This window comes from Pelodiscus sinensis, chromosome 4, assembly GCF_052426305.1.
Source record: "Pelodiscus sinensis isolate ZL-2025 chromosome 4, ASM5242630v1, whole genome shotgun sequence".
Lineage (NCBI taxonomy): Eukaryota > Metazoa > Chordata > Testudines > Trionychidae > Pelodiscus > Pelodiscus sinensis.
Window position 1 is genome coordinate 124,261,117 of NC_143055.1, and position 16,224 is coordinate 124,277,340.

The following is a 16,224-nucleotide window of genomic DNA, read 5'->3' on the forward strand; positions in this document are numbered from 1 at the left end:
TCATTTAAATGGAAGAACTGGCAGCCCATTAACGATAGCAGAGATTGTTGTGGGTGTTACAATTTAGAGAGACACCTATTTAAAAATAGATTAGATTCTTGGAAAACACTCCAGCCTGCTCTTCTGTTGTTTTTTTCCTGCAAGACAAACCAAATCTGGCATTTGCTTCCTCTGTGATCTCGTTTCAACTTCATTATAACAATATTGGCCAGCAGTGAGTAACATATTAAATAAATGCCATTTAACTTTAAATGTTTCTGCTTGGTTTCGACTACAGAGATACAAAAATAATGGATAGTAGGAACCAACTAGTCCATTCTCCTCCTGGTAGGGAGAGGTTACACAACACTTTATTTGCTCCCCCTCCCCATTCTAGCTGGCTGGAGTTGCCTGTTCAGGCCCTTTGCTGAATTGAAGGAAGTACTGGTGCAGCTGGTTTAAACAGAGTGTCAATTGTCAATTAATTATGCAATCCTTGAGGAGCATTTGTATTAATTGTACAGCTAAAGCTGAGTGCACTTCTACAGACAGGACATCAATGCTTTCCAAACATATCCATTCCCTGTTGCTCACACAAGCATTCGTTTTCTTGTTTATTTTTGTAAATATTAAGAACAAAATTAACAAAAAACTGAACCAGTAAAGCAAGTCACACAACCCCCTCCCCTAGAAAATTAACATCAAAATCTACATGTGTGACATTATATAACAAGCTGTAGTGCAAAGAACAAGGTTCCTGTGGTAGGATTTGCATAGCTGCACTGCAGTTGTTGCACAGACAGCGAGTGACTTAGAGATTGAGATATGCAAGATGCACTACCCCAGGGAATACTCCTCAGGAGCCCTAATGATTTGGAGACACCTGAATCACATGGTTTTCCCTATTGCTCTTGTGGAGCAGGAATACCCTACCATCCCTACACAGGCTCAGCTTTGCAGCACAATAAATAGGGGTCTGGATTCAAGGTATCACCCTATTACCCACTTCCTACTTAGACTTCCTTGCTCTTTCCCAATCCAGTTGCTCAAGGGAGTAAGAAGGTATGCTGTGCCTTCTGTGACCAAGTTCCTACTCAAACTTGGGGGATCCTGAGCTTCCAGCAGGATTTCTGCCTGAGAAGCTCACAGCAGCCCTCATTTTAAGCACCACACCTAGGGCATCAGCTGGCTGTTTGTTGAGCTACTCTTATTCCTAGCCAGTATAAGCTATAAAGGGAAAGCAAACTCCACAGTTTTGGTGGATCCCCAAATGATACAGCACTGGGTAGACTTCAGTCTTTTCCCCAAGTGGAGATCAGGAGGACCCAGGCTAACTCTCTACTCTGGGTTCCAGCCCAGGACCCTGTAATAGCAGCTCCCTATAAAAATCTTTAACATCAGTTGAGAGACAGCTACAAAACCCCTGGGCTACTTTCTCACACCTTCCCCAGCACCTGCCTTCTCTCAGGCACTTCCTCCTACTATTCATTATTGCTTGAGCCTCTCAACTCCTTGGGCACGAACTGTAGAGCAGCTCTTTTTATAACCAGTCTCAATGGGTTCTTTAATTGGCTCATGGTGTTCTAACCAGCCTTGGCTCATTTGGCTTTGTAAGCCCACTTAATTAGCTCCAGGTGCTTATCTGCCCTGATTGATTCTGGCAAGTTCTCACTGGTTCTGGACTAGCCCTTGACAGTTTGCCCTGGGAACAGAGATTTACTCAATCTAAGGCTAATGTATCTCCCTTCCATTACTCTCTTGAATCCCTCTGGCCTGACCCTGTCACACCTCTTACTTCTGAAAGCCCAGACAAAGTTCCAGGTAACATATGCAGAGATATAAAAGGAATGGTATAGTCTGACTCCCCCTCGCTCTCTTTCATGAGCATATAATCCAAATCAGTTTGTCCGTTGGTATTTTCTGTTTCCTGTTTTGTTGCTGTTTCTAAATCTCTTGTTTATGTATCACTCTGTGACGAAGTGTTCACTCTGTTTGCTTTCTTGTACGTGATTTCCACTTTCCTGTAGTAGTCCCATGTGTGCCTCAGTTTCTCTGTTTCCCTGGGTACTGCTTTACTATCTAGATGGGGATGGGAATTGCAGGTGACTCACTGAGAGATAATGCAGCCCATCAAGTAGACAATGATCCCTGTAACCTGAGCATGGGAAGGGATGTGACCAGGAGAAACCTTGTGCTAGTCAAAGAGGAAGGCGGGGCTGCCAGAGACGGGGACAGATTGCTGAGAGTGTGGGTTTTTTCGGGGGGCTTGGTGCAGGATAGGGTGAACAGGGCCCAGGGCCCCATGTCCCCAAGTTGAATTGACTGACTGCTCCTGGTTCTTGTGCTAACAAGAAGTCTGTTCTATGCAGTGTCCCTGTGAACCAATAAACCTTCTGTTCCTACTTGCTGGCTGAGAGTCACATCTGGCTGCGGTTTGGGGTGCAGGGCCGAGTGACTCCCCACACCTCTTTGACACACTCCTAGGTGTGTTCCATGTAGATACCACAACATTCACATCCATATGTTGAATGGGCAATGAGGCTGAAACCATATTGAAATATAAATGTCAAGCTTTATATTTCATGATTTTTCAAAACTCAATTTCAGTGAAAAATTGAAATAAAGATCCATGGAAAGCTGTACTGACTTAATACAGAGACAAGGGGGGGAGAGATACTGTATTTTATTGGAAGTCTGATCCAATAAAAGATCCTCATCCACCTTGTCTCTCTAATATCATGTGACTGACATATCTACAACTGCATGCCACCTTAATACACTTTACTGAAATAAATCAGCCTATTTACATTACTTTCAATAGGGCTATGTTGGTTTACACCAGGAACTTGATCTATAACTCATTAGAGTCAGTGGGAAAATTTCCACTGATTTCAGTGGGCTTTGGATCAGATCTGTCTGAGGATCAGACCCTCAGATTCTGGCCCTAATTTGCATTCCACCAAAGATACTTTACAGTGCTCTAGCAATGTAAAGGCCTTTAAGAGATTATAAATATAAATTATGCCCACTCGAAGGCCCCTTTCCACTGTCTTAGCAACACCATGTGACCTTTCTCTAAACAAGAATCAGGCCCACTTTTATATTAGGCTGTGTCTACACTGGCATGAATTTCCGGAACTGCTTAAAACGGAATACTATTCCGTTTTCAGTTTTTCCGGAAAGGGAGCGTCTACATTGGCAAGGCTGCATTTCCGGAAAAGCCCTTTTTCCGGAAAAGCATCTGTGGCCAATGTAGACGCGCTTTTCCGGAAAAAAGCCATTTTCGCGATCGGGGCTTTTTTCTGGAAAAGACTACTGGGCTGTCTACACTGCCCTTTTCTGGAACAGTGTTCCGGAATAAGGACTTATGCCTGAGCGGGAGCAGAATAGTTTTTCCGGAATAGTGGCTGATTTTGTACAGTAGAGCGTCATTGCTTTTCCGGAAATTCAAGGGCCAGTATAGACAGCTCGCAGCTTATTCCGGAAAAGCAGCTGATTTTCCAGAATAAGTGGCCCAGTGTAGACACAGCCTTAGTGTCTTGGCTATTGTCTGTGAAGTAGATATTCATATTGCTACGCAACAATGATAAAATAATCAATCAAAAGCAATATATAAAGCCCATAAACCATTGCACATCAGAATACAGATCACTGCACCCTTCTGTGGTCTGTGTCAAAATGTTCCTGGGCACAGTTGCAATATTGTAGATACAAAGGTGTTCATCTTAATTTTTCTTAAATATTGTATCTCTGTCTAGACGAGTATATGACTTCTTGCCTTAATTGGTTGTTATACTGTCCAAATGAGAGTGTTTCTTATGGCTGATGCCATTCATAGATCTGTCAAATCTGTGAACCATTATCAGCCCAAAATGTTTTTGCAAAACTTCAAAGATACCAAAAAAATACAGTTTTTATATTTGAGAGGGGTCATTTGAGATGGTCTTGTGTTCACTTTGATGTCCATCCCCCTTTAATGATGTAATTCCTCAAGTCCATTTCCTGCCCTGGGAATTTTACAGATAGATGTATTATTGTAAGAATGTTTACTTGCCATTTAACCTCACTTTTAACCAAAACCTATAGTGAGTTTTTTGTCCTACAAAGAGAAGTTCAACCTTTAGTATGGCCCTATAATCAACCCTTTAGAACAAACTTCAACAACAACAACAATTGTATTTATCAATTAATCCATCAGGTTTTTCTTCTTCTTCACTTCTTTGCATGAAGCAGATAAAAGATCCAGTCCCACTATCACAGCTCATTGCTTTGCAACCAAAGTCAGTGTGAAGGAAACATTCCTCAGCTTTTTAAAAAGTTTTTGTTTCCTTATTTTCCTCCTTTGCTTTATCCTCCTCCCCTCCCCCCTTTCTGTAAAATTCTAGAAAGCCATTGTATAGGCAGGTCAAAGAGAAACCAAATTAAAAACTAACTTTTTGCATTGCAGCTGCCAGACAAAGTTAATGTTGACTAAGGACACACAAAAAAAGTAGCCTATGGAAAGAAAAGCTCAGCTGAGGGATTTGGAGGACGGCAGGCTCTGAAGAAGCAAAGCTGCTTCGTTTGATGTGGGAGGTCTGAGAGTAACCTGCTGGGACACTCCTTGGGACATCTCATTAACCGTGTCATCAAAGCCCCCCAAGGTCCAGCGAATCATAACATTATCTCTGACATTACCACACAGATACAAGGTTCCTTAGGCAGTCTATAAACATGCCTGTACTAACCAATTCATCGTGGCTTGACACCCCTGCAAGGACTGGATGCCCTTTAGTGTGCTGTGTGAATTGCCCCAGTCATTCATCAAAGTTTCTCGGAGTGCATTTCACACAGCATTAAATTTAATTAAAGCAACATTGACTGCATTGTAATCCTCTGGAGGGTCTTTGTCAGAAGGAGCTGGAACACTTTCTCCTTAAATATCTATTGTTTTGTAGGGCTTTTAAAAAAAAAGTTTCCTTGTCTGATCCTGAATGATTTACTGCCTTTCCCCATTCTTTATTTTATAAACTCATAAGCCATGAGAAAATTCTATCTGATGCAACATCAAAAGGAAATGCTGTAACTTTCTTGGCCTCACAAATAACCACATATCCTCAAATGTTTGTCTTCGGGTCCTGGGGAAATACTGAAACTGTTTTTAAACAACAGGTTGCATATGATAAAAAACAATTCATGTGTTTGTAAACAGTTGCAACTCATCACTTCTCACCTGGACTAGGTTGAATTTAAGCTCTGATCCTGAAAGTTGCTCTATGAAGGTGGACCCCTGCACCCTCATAGAGACAGCTTGGTTTCATTGGGGATCCATGTGAATGCAGGATTATGACAGTGTGGAAAAGTTTTCAAGGAGAAAACAGTAGAATCTTGCTGGGAAAGCAGTCCCATTGACATGGATGCAAGGGCAACAGATTTGGGTCCTTTACAGGAAAGTCTGACCATCAGGGACAATCTGTATATTCTGAAAAGGAAAAGAAGCAGGAATGAAACTCAGCCCTGGCACGTATGAAGGAGCATATTGCAACAAAGGCAATACATTTGTCATAGTGGACCACCAGCTAAATTTGAGTCAACAGTGTGATGCTGTTGCAAAAAAAGCAAACATGATTCTGGGATGCATTAACAGGAGTGTTGTGAGCAAGACACGAGAAGTCATTCTTCCGCTCTACTCTGTGCTGATTAGGCCTCAGTTGGAGTATTGTGTCCAGTTCCAGGCACCACATTTCAGGAAAGATGTGGAGAAATTGGAGAAGGTCCAGAGAAGAGCAACAAGGATGATTAAAGGTCTTTGAAGGAAGACTGAAAGAATTGGGCTTGTTTAGTTTAGAAAAGAGAAGATTGGGTATCTCTACACTAGCCCCCTATTTCGAAATAGGGAGGCTAATGTAGGCTTTCGAAGTTGCAAATCAAGCCCGGGATTTAAATATCCCGCACTTGATTTGCATTTTCCTGGCCGGTCGCCATTTTTGAAATTTACAAGTCCGGACTAACTGCCCGCGTCTACACGCGGCAGGGACCTGGTATTTTGAATTAAAGCCCTAAATCAAACTACCTGGTATTCCTCCTGCAAGGTTATCAAAATTCAGCAGAGAAAGACATGTCAGGGCACCACATTGGCGACATTTGATAACACTGTCCATAAGAGGAGCTTGAAGTTGCAAAGACCCATGCATGGGAGCCCTGGGAGAGATCGAGCATTACTCAGCCAATTTTGCTTCCTCCTTGAGGTCAAAATGTAATTGTTTATCTAATTGGTACTCTTATTTCCAATTCTCAGCATTTCCCAGAGCTCCTCATCTGGGATTTTTTACTGTCTTAGAATTATGGAACACTAGTACTGGAAGAGACCTCGAGAGGTCATCGAGTCCAGTCCCCTGCCCTCATGGTAGGACCCAGTATCATCTAGACCAGTGTTTCTGAAAGTGCTCTGGGAAACCACTTTGAGAAACACATTAACTGGCCATCCCAGTTTGTTTATTTACTGGCGCTGCAGCCACGGAGCATCGCAGCTCCCACTGGCTCTGTTTTGCTCTTTGCAGCCAAGAAGCGCCATGGGAAGCGGCATGGGCCAGTGGTTCTGTGGAGCACTTTCAAAAACACTGGTTTAGACCATCCCAGATAGATGTCTATCTAACCTGCTCTTAAGTATCTCCAGAGATGGAGATTCCACAGCCTCCCGAAGAAATTCATTCCAGTGTTTAACCACTCTGACAGTTAGGAAGATTTTCCTAATGTCCAACCTAAACCTCCCTTGCTGCAGTTTAAGCCCATTGCTTCTTGTCCTATCATCAGAGGCCAAGGAGAACAATTTTTTTCCCTCCTCCTTGTAACACCCTTTTAGATACTTGAAAACTGCTATAATGGCCCCTCTCAGTCTTTTATTTTCTAAACTAAAAGGCCCAATTCTTTCAGTCTTGCCTCATAGGTCATGTTCTCTAGACCTTTAATAATTCTTGTTGCTCTTCTCTGGACCTTCTAAAATTTCTCCACATCTTTCTTGAAATGTAGTGCCCAGAACTGGACACAATACTCCAACTGAGGTCCACTATAACCCCTAGATCCATTTCTGGAGTACTCCTTCCTAGATAATCACTTCCCATTTTATATACATGAAACTGATTGTTCCTTCCTAAGTGGAATACTTTGAATATGCCCTTACTAAACTTCATCCTATTTTTCTCAGACCATTTCTCTAGTTTGTTCAGATCACTTGGAATTTTGACCTTATCCTTCAAAGCACTTGTAACCCCTCCCAGCTTGGTATCATCTCCAAACTTAATAAGGATACACTTTATGCCATCATCTAAATCATTAATGAAGATATTGAACATAACCACTCTCAAAACAGACCCCTGTGGACCCCACTTTTTATGCCTTTCCAGCATGACTGTGAATAGCTACTCTTGAGAATGGTTATCCAGCTAGTTATGCACCCACCTTATTGTAGCTCCATCTAGGTGGTATTTCCCTAGTTTATTGATAAGAAGGTCATGCAAAACCATGACAAATGCCTTACTAAAATCTAGGTATACCACATCCACCACTTCTCTCTGATCCACAAGGCTTGGTGTCTTATCAAAGGAAGCTATCAGACTGGTTTGACATGATTTGTTCTTTACAGATCCATGCTGGTTGTTTCCCATCATCTTATTATCCTCGGGTATGTCTACATTTGCTCCCTAGTTCGAACTAGGGATGTAAAAATAGGCGACCGAAATTGCTAATGAAGCAGGGATTTAAATATCTCACCGGTGCGTTACTCCGCTCAACACCTGTTTCAAAAGTGAAAGTTCACGCCAGGATGCATTAGTTCGAACCAAACCCTTGGTTACTCCTCAGGAGTAATGTTAGTTCGAACCAAGGGGTTTGGTTCGAACTAACACGTCCTGGCGTGCACTTTCACTTTTGAAACAGCTGTTGAGCGGAGTAATGCGCCGGCAAGATCATGCTAATGAAGGGTGGGATATTTAAATCCCTGCTTCATTAGCAATTTCGGTCGCCTACATTTGCATCCCTAGTTCGAACTAGGGAGCAAGTGTAGACGTATCTTCCAGATGTTTGCAGATGGAGTCCTTAATTACTTACGCTATTATCTTCCCTGTTACAGAAGTTAAACTGACTGGTCTGTAGTTTCTTGGGTTGTTCTTATTTCCCTTTTTATAGATGGGCACTATATTTGCCCTTTTCCAGTCTTCTGGAATCTCTCCTGACTTTCATGATTTTTCAAAGATGATAGCTAAAGACTCAGATACCTCCTCTATCAGCTCCTTGAGTATTCTAGGTTGCATTTCATCAGGCTCTGGTGACTTGGAGACATCTAACTTTTCTAAGACATTTTAAGATGTTCTTTTCTATTTTAACTTCTAAATCTATCCCCTTCCCACTAGCATTCACTATGTAAGGCATCCGGTCACCATAAAACTTCTTGATGAAAACCAAAACAAAGAAGTCATTAAGCACCTCCACCATTTCCAAGTTTCCTGGTATTGTTTCTCCCTCTTCACTGAGCAATGAGACTATTCTGTCCTTGGTCTTCCTTTTGCTTCTAATATATTTGTAGACTGTCTTCTTGTTACCCTTTATATCTCCAGCTAGGTTTAGCTTGTTTTGTGCCTTTGCCTTTCTAATCATGCCCCTACATACCTGTATTATTTGCTTATATTCATCCTTTGTAATTTGACATAGCTTCCACTTTTTATATGACTGCTTTTTGATTTTTAGATCATGTAAGATCTCCAGGTTGATCCAAGGTGGCCTCCTGGATCATTCTATCTTTGCTCCTGTTAGGGCTGTTCCCCACTCCGCCACGCCAAGTGCAGAAGGTGAGTGCCCGCAAGAGAGCTTCAAAACCTTGCCTCTACAGACTGTGGTTACAAAAAACTTCTCCCCAGAATCATAATACACAGATTTTGGAGTATTGCTGCCATCAGCAAGTGCTTTTTATCCCTAAAAACCAGGAGTGAACCTTTGAAATCATCCCCAGCAGCGTCCCCAAGCTCTTTTGCCCTAAAAGAGCTTGGGGATGCTGCTGGGGATGATTTCAAATGTTCACTCGTGGTTTTTAGGGATAAAAAAAAGACAACTGAAGAAAGTTGGCAGTTTTGCCCTAAAAGAGCTTTAAAAAAGAAAAGAGAAAAACAAGCTGCAGTCGTTGGTAGCTGACCCCTCAGTCAAAGTCATGCAGATACACACACACAGACCTTCCAGGACACAAGAATCAAATCATCACCTCGAAAAAAGTGATTTTTATTACAAAACAAAAAATAAACTTGCTAAAGCATACTTGTTTGCTAGGTGTCACGGAGCAACAAGGGAAAATAAATTAAAAAACAAAGAAAATCTCTAGGAATAATGTTTAGATGTAATTGGGGAGGGAAGGCATAGAATCACACAGAGCAGTTGAGACCAAACCACAAAATAAAGAAAAATTACCCTGAATGTGACTGGATTCACTTTTCCCTTTTTACTTACTTCTAATTTTCTCTTTGTTCAGTCCACTCCCATGCCTGAAATTGTTTGGAGACATGGTAGTCCTGCCTGAGTTTAAATCATTCTGTCTCTCTCAATTCCTGGTCTCTCTCTCCCACACAAAGAAAGATGGCAGGGAACCTATATCCAATTCAAATTTCAACACTCTATATCAATTGGTTCTACTGGCCTCCTGGCTATATGAGTTAACTCCTTAGTCACCTTTGCTAGCTACATGAGTTAACCCCTTAGTCACTGGGTTCTGGTCAGCACTTCTCCTGTCCATTACACCTCTGCAGTGGAATAGTTAAACTATAGAAAACTGCCAACTTTCTTCAGTTGTCTTTCCTCTTAGTCTTGCTTCCTTACATTCCATGGGACCTTACCTACAAGCTCTCTGAGTTTACTAAAATCTGCCCTCCTGAAATCCATTGTCTCTATTTTGCTGGTCTCCCTTCTACCATTCCTTAGAATCACGAACTCTATAATTTAACAATCCCTTTCACCCAAGCTGCCTTCCACTTTCAAATTTTCAACCGGTTCCTCCCTATTTGTTAAAATCAAATCAAGAACAGCTTCCCCCAAGTGCCTTGGGTTGTCATGGAAATAGCTACATGAGGTTTAAGGTGGTGAACAATCAGCCACTTAGGGTGTGTCTAGACTACATGCCTCTGTTGTCAGAGGCATGGGGTATGTCTACACTACCCCGCTAGTTCGAACTAGCAGGGTAATGTATGCATACCGAACGTGCAAATGAAGCCCGAGATTTGAATTTCCCGGGCTTCATTTGCATAAGCCGGCTGGCGCCATTTTTAAATGCCGGCTTGTTCGAACCCCGTGCCGCGCGGCTACACGCAGCACGGGCTAGATAGTTCGAACTAGCAAGCCATTCCGAACTATCTGTATGCCTCGGTAAACCTCATCCCACGAGGAATAACGGGGCTGCCGACAAAGGGCTTTGATGTCGACAGGGGAGCGTCCAGAATAGCGCGCTAAGCGGACAAACAGCTGATCAGCTGTTTGTTGGCTCAACGCGGCAGCCATGTAAATTTAAATGAAGCCGCGATCATTTAAATCGTGGCTTCATTTGCCTTTGCCTAAGTGTCTAATCTATATGCCTCTGACGACAGAGGCATGTAGTCTAGACACACCCTTACTGTGCAAGTTGCACCCATTTAGCAGTGTGTAAGGGTATGTCTACACTACAACGTTAATTCGAACTAAACTAATTCGAACTAACAGATCCAGACTAAAAAACTAGTTCGAATTAGCGTTTTGCTAATTCGAACTAGCATGTCCACATTAAGTGGACCCTGAACCGGGCTTAAGGATGGCCGGAAGCAGTGCCAGCAGGGCATCAGAGAAGAACTTAGAGCGTGGAGCTGCTGTCTCAGGCTAGCCAAGGGCTGTGCTTAAAGGGTCCCGACCCCCACCCCGGACAGACAGTTCTCAGGGGTGCCCCGCTTGCAAAGCAGTCCTGGCTTGCATTGCCCGGACTACCCACACTGGGCACATCACACCACTCGGCCATCAGCCCGGCTGCACTTGCCGCAGGCTGCCATCTGGGGAGAGGGGGCAATTGGGGGGCTGCAGGAGAGCTTCCACCTCCAGAAGCTCGCAGAGCCAGCCCAGTCCTCCCCATCGGGGGCTCGTGCCCCATTCCTCCCTCACCTCCTTCCACTTACCCTTCCCTAGCCCCTTTTCTTGATGTACAAAATAAAAATAACGTGTCTTCCAAAATGGAATCTGTCTTTATTGAACAAAACTGGGGGAGACTGGGAAAAGGAGGTGGGAGAGGGGAAGAGAGAGGCTGGGAGAGGGGAGGGCAACTAAAATGATCAGGGGTTGGGAACAGGTCCCATATGAAGAGAGGCTAAACAGACTGGGACTTTTCAGCTTAGAAAAGAGGAGACGGAGGGGGGACAGGATAGAGGTCTATAAAAGCATGAGTGGGGTGGAGAGGGTGCATACAGAAAAGTTCTTCATTAGTTCCCATAAAGAAGGACTAGAAGACACCAAAGGAAAGGAATGGGTAGCAGGCTTCAAACTAGTAACAGAAAGTTGTTCTTCACAAAGCAAATAGTCAACCTGTGGAACTCCTTGCTGCAGGAGGCTGTGAAGGCTAGAACTAGAACAGAGTTTAAAGGGAAGTGAGATCAAGTTATGGAGGCTGGGTCCATGGAGTGGTATTAGCCAGGGGGTAGGAGTGGTGTCCCTGCCCAAGGTTTGTGGAAGGCTGGAGAGGGATGGCATGAGACAAATGGCTTGGTCACTGTCTTCGGTCCATCCCCTCCAGGGTCCCTAGGGTTGGCCACTGTCGGCAGACAGGCTACTGGGCTAGATGGACCTTTGGTCTGACCCAGGACGGCCATTGTAAGCTCAGGGCTCAGGGTCGGGGGGGTCTCACTGGACCCCCTTGATTCTCATGCACACCTGCTCCTGGGTGGCCAGGCTGGCATCTCTCCTGCCCTAGACGGCCACTTTCCTGTGCCTAGTGCGGAGATCGTGGACGAGGTCCACGATGTCTACACTAGCCCAGGCGGGTGCCCGCCTCTTGCAGTCCCGGGCAAGCTCCCGGGAGCCGCCAGCTTGGTCCCGGGAAGAGTGGGAGGGCTGGGGGGCATCGGGTGGGTGGCTCGATCCGTGCCAGGTGCAGGGTCTGCTGGCTGGGTGCTGGCAAGCTTGCACCTGGCACGGGCACCGTAGCCAGCCCGTGCCCCTTTAAGGGGTCCGGGGCCGGGAGGGGGGCAGAAGAGTTTCCCTGGTGTTGGCCAGAGTGGCCACCAGGGAAACCTGGGGAGGGCTAGCCTCCCACTAGTTCGAATTAAGGGGCTACACAGCCCTTAATTTGAACTAGCTAGTTCGAACTAGGCTTAATCCTCGTAAAATGAGGTTTTCCTAGTTCGAACTAAGCGCTCCGCTAGTTCGATTTAAATTCAAACTAACGGAGCACTAGTGTAGCGCCTATGAAAGTTAGTTCGAACTAACTTTGTAGTGTAGACATACCCTAATATACAATGCACCACAATGTATTCCACATCTGCATTCAGCCCAGTATCTATTAACCTGCTAACATTCACATGTGAGAGACGAGAGAGCCAAAATATGGGACACAACATAAAGAGAAGGAAACTTAAAATTGTGTCTGATTCTTGTATCATAAACATTTCCTGCTGTATTTTCATCAGTCAGCATTTTAGTAGAAATAATTCTTAATAGCAACATTATAAAAACACGAGTGGCCAAATCTTCCAGTCCTTACTCACTCCTTTTGATATTAAGGAGAGTTTTGCTGGAATCCCATTGAATTAGCACATTTAAATAAGAGGCTACAAAATCAGGCCTTTTAAGTGGGCTGCAGGATTGATCTTTGCGTTTGCATGCAGAGGCACTGGGGGTACATTTAGGCTATCCTTGAAAGTGAGGGCCAGTTAAGAAGTGTGCTGAGCCAAGAATGTATGTGTAATACAGAGATATGGTGAATTTAAGAGTCACAGTGGCAGTACACTGACTTTATAGCAGGATAGCTCTGTAGCAGAGAGAAGCTTATGCCAACAACAGTTCATCCCTTTTCTAGTTGGAAATGCAACAATGCTTTAAATTAGAGCAAACAGACATCATTTGGTATCTATTCTCTTTGCCAAACAGTGTGATCATTTTTACACTAGGCTACAGTTCAAATAATATACAGTCAATATATGCCATATTCATTATACTATGGCATTGCAGCCTCTATTTATCTTTAATCCTTTCACAGGAGTGCAGGTATATATGCTTTAAAGGAAAGCAACACCAGTCCAAAAGCAGAAACGCATTTCCTTTAAGAAGTGTGTAATAGATGTGCGCTCTCCAGCTGAAGCAAACAGATACCACTGAAGTCAATGGAGCCATGGTGATATTATACCAGCTGCAGGTCTGACCCTCTGTTTACTGCTCTATGCACAAGTGCGCACACACATACATATACAGGCAGTGCCCAGGTTACGTACAAGATAGGGACTGTAGGTTTGTTCTTAAGTTGAATTTGTATGTAAGTCGGAACTGGTACATATTGTAGGGGAAACTCTAGCCAAACATTTCTCCAGAGCTCAGTTTTATTCTCCCACACCTTTATTCTCAAGCTGAGGTGTCTGCTGAGAAAAGCCACTCCGCGTCTCCCTGGTCTGCTGGCGGGGGAAGGGGGCGCTAGCTTCGCGTCTCCCTGGTCTGCTGGGGGGGGGGGGGCGCTAGCTTTGTGTCTCCCTGGTATGCTGGGGGGAAGCGGCTAGTGCGGGGTTGCCTCACCTCGTTTGTAAGTAGGGATCAGATGTATGTTGGATTCATGTAACCCGGGGACTGCCTGTACACACAAATAAAATCCTGCCTTGCTCAAGTTGCCAGAGCTACTCTTCTCCTCTATGTTGTACAAGTTGGGGATTGGCTTTTCAATATTGTGTTCTATTGAGTTAAATACTAATCTGAGCTAAAGCTACAAGTCTTCAAAACATCAAACATGCACCTCAACCATAATAAGACTGTTAATGCTGTACAGGGAATCTACCATCTGTGAAGTGCCAAATTAATTATGCATGGAACAGTGACTTTACTACTATAATTGCACGCACACAGAGTCACTTGGGCACACACACCTCCAAACCCCTGTCCCTCAAGCTACAAGTTGTGCATAACATTATACTTTAGATGGCTTCCTGCTGGTTTAGCAGGAAAAACTCCATCTTTATTCTATTCTCCCTTGGCATTTACTTCAAATTCCTTTTCAAGATCCTCAAACAAACAATAAGCTTTTGATTATCAGGGTTTCAAATGCTGCTCTGGACACCCAGGGTATATTTATGAATGGAATTAATAAAGAAGCAATCTGACTCCAAAAGGGAGCATTTGCAGTGCTTAAGTATCACTGAGTGACCACACTGGAAATTAAAAAGAACTGGTGGTAGTTGGCTGTAATTTTTATATTTGTTTAGTGACAAATATGGACTCTATGGAGTCCATAGAGTTGTGAATTTGTCCTTTTGAGGGGCTCGGTGTAGTTTGTTTATTCAATTAATCAGAATTAGGGGATATGTCCAGAAAAATGCAAACTATAAACCTATTTGCCATATTAAAATAATGTCAACTATCAATCATGCCATTATTATTAAATAGTAAAATTGTTTAGTTTTTGCCCTCTTGCATCTTTTCAGACTGGATGATCATCTTTTTTTCACTTCCCTCAATCCCCAATCAGGAGTTTTCTATTTGCTACCCAAGATACAGAAGTTTGGAAATCCCGGACGACCCATCATCTCAAGCATTGGCACACTTACAACAGGATTATCTGGCTATATTGACTCCCTCTTCAGACCCTCTGCTACTAGCACTCCTACTATCTCCACGACACCACTGACTTCCTGAGGAAACTACAAAACATCAGTAATCTAACTGAAAATACCATCCGGGCCACTATGGACATAGAAGCTCTTTACAGCAGCATTCCACATGAAGACGGATTACAGGCCATCAGAAACACCATCCCTGAAGACAGCACTACAAACCTGATTACAGAGCTCTGCGACTTTGTCCTCACCCACAACTACTTCTGATTTGGAGATAATTGGAATCTTCAAGTCAGCAGCACAGCCATGGGCACCCACATGGCACCACAATATGCCAACATCTTTATGGCTGACCTTCAATAGCATTTCCTCAGGTCTCGCCCCCTAACACCTTTACTCGACTTACGCTACATCGATGACATCTTCATCATAGGGACCCACAGAAAAGATACCCTTGAAGAATTTCACAAGGATTTCAACAACTTCCACCCCACCATCAACCTCAGCCTGGATCAATCCACAAGAGAAATCCACTTCCTTGACACTACAGTACAATTAAATGGTGGACAAATTTCCACCACCCTATATCAGAAACCTACCGACCGCTACACTTGCCTTCATGCCTCTAGCTTCCATCCCAGACAAATTTCTCAATAAATTGTATATAGCCAAGCCCTAAAATACAACCAGATTTGCTCCAGTCCCACAGACAGACACAAACACCTACGGGATCTATATAGAGCATTCCTAAAACTGAATACCCACCTGGTGAAGTGAAAAAACAGATTGCCAGAGTCAAAAATGTACCCAGACATGAACTACTTCAAAACAGACCCAAAAGAGAAAACAACAGAATTCCACTTGTCATCACCTACAGTCCACAACGTAAACCCCTCCAACGCATTATCCACAATCTACAACCTATCTTGGAAAATGACCCCTCACTCTCAGAGGCATTGGGGGAAAGGCCTATTCTCACTTACAGACAACCCTGTAATCTGAAACAAATCCTTTCTCGTAACCACTCTACACAGTTACATCATACGCATCCAGGAACCAACTCCTGCAATCAACCCTGGTGCCAACTCTGCCCACACATCTATACAAGTGATTACATCACTGGACCCAACCACATCAGCCACCAAATCAGGGTAATTTAACTGCACATCCAGTAATGTGATCTATGCCATCAAATGCCAGCAATGCCCCACTGCAATATATAGTGGACAAACTAGACAGTCCCTATGGGAAAGAATTAATGGACACAAATCAGATATCCACAAAGGCAACACAAAAACCTGCTGGGGAACACTTTAGCCTCCCTGGACACTCATTAATGGATCTCCAAGTTGCAGTTTTGATTCAGGCCAATTCCACAAGCCAAATACACAGAGAAGGATTGGAACTCCACTTCGTTCACAAGTTTAACTCATGCAAATGGTCTAAATCGCGATATCGGATG

At 43.7% G+C, this 16,224-nt stretch overlaps 1 pseudogene; it reads left to right on the plus strand.

Moving 5' to 3' along the window:
• The window catches only part of LOC149524579 (uncharacterized), an 85,250-nt pseudogene extending 69,328 nt beyond the window's left edge, over positions 1-15,922 (plus strand).
• Positions 15,923-16,224: the final 302 nt, after the last annotated feature.